The 1,272-nt window shown below is 39.1% G+C and overlaps 1 protein-coding gene across 1 annotated transcript in view; it reads left to right on the top strand.

The window, feature by feature from the left end:
• Positions 1–1,272, top strand: part of LOC109972780 (sodium channel protein type 3 subunit alpha-like) — a 78,219-nt gene that overhangs the window by 36,673 nt on the left and 40,274 nt on the right. The window lies entirely within an intron of this gene.

The raw sequence follows: 1,272 nt of genomic DNA, 5'->3' as shown, positions 1-1,272 counted from the left end.
TAAACATCTGATTGATGCTCTCATCCCCTCCCACAAAGTCAGGATTCCCATGGTAACAGAGTCCGTTGCCCTCCACTCCCCAACACACACACACTCTGTGTTACTGGTGTAATGACATGTTAATGGCTGCCATCACCAGATCAGCAGCACCAGACTCCACAGTAATCTTCACAAGATTAAAGGTGCAGCGTTTTATGTCCTTCTATCATAATAAAATCATCAATCCATCATTACTATGTTAATTTAAAAAAATTGAATTATTACCAGACAGAAATAAAACCCTTATTAAGTAGAATATCAACTTTCACTTTTAATTTTCAACTGGACTCCCTTGAGTCAGAGGAACTGGAGTTGGGACAAACTGTTCAAACTGGAGCGTCCAGTCTGAAGTTAGCGTTAGCTGGCTAACAGTAAACGTGTCAGTCCTGTAGAAGCTCTGGTTACTGTTGATGGGACACAAAGCTTCAGTTCCTCCCAAATTAAAATCACATTCCTGATACCACGTCCTGTCCCACTGTCACTGGGGTTATCAGACTGTGTGTTGAGATCTGAGTTAATGTACTTTTAAAGTGTTTAATCTCCTATAGAAAGACATCAGTATTGGAATTAAATCACTCAAATATTTATATAATCTTAAACCGATTTAAACCTGTTGGTGCAAAGGCAGGTGAGGAACGCTGCAGCCTAAGACACCACACATCATTTTCATCAGGGTTAAAAACAGCAGTCGTGCTCAGTATTTAAAAGCAGGTAACAAATAAAATGTACCCCTGCCACACAGTAGATATAAAAACCAGTGCATATGTTCTGGACTCAATTTTAACATGTTAGCAGATTGACCCAGACCGGGGGCCCAGAAAGGCTCCTTTCTGCCTCCCTCACTCAGACCCTCACAGGGAGTTCAGCTGCTGCTGTTGTTATTGATTCACTTTTAGTATCAAGGGTAGAAAGAAAAGCAAACATTCGCATTGATTCTCACAGATTTTAAGCAGTTTTGTTTGTAGTACTTGACATCTCTATCTAATTCTGTCCTGAAACAGTCACCTAAAGATATCCCATCATAATGGTTTTGTATAGTTGTTTCTTTATAGCAGACATAGCTACAGCTCTAATATTCAGTACTATATATGAATATGTTTGTTGTCTGGACTAGAGCTGAACCTGTACTGCAATTTTGAGATTTACTATACAGTGGGTACGGAAAGTATTCAGACCCCCTTAAATTTTTCACTCTTTGTTATATTGCAGCCATATGCTAAAATCATTTAAGTT

Source organism: Monopterus albus, unplaced genomic scaffold (genome assembly GCF_001952655.1).
Source record: "Monopterus albus unplaced genomic scaffold, M_albus_1.0 scaffold269.1, whole genome shotgun sequence".
In the NCBI taxonomy this organism is placed as follows: domain Eukaryota; kingdom Metazoa; phylum Chordata; class Actinopteri; order Synbranchiformes; family Synbranchidae; genus Monopterus; species Monopterus albus.
This window is presented reverse-complemented; position numbering and strand designations above follow the sequence as displayed.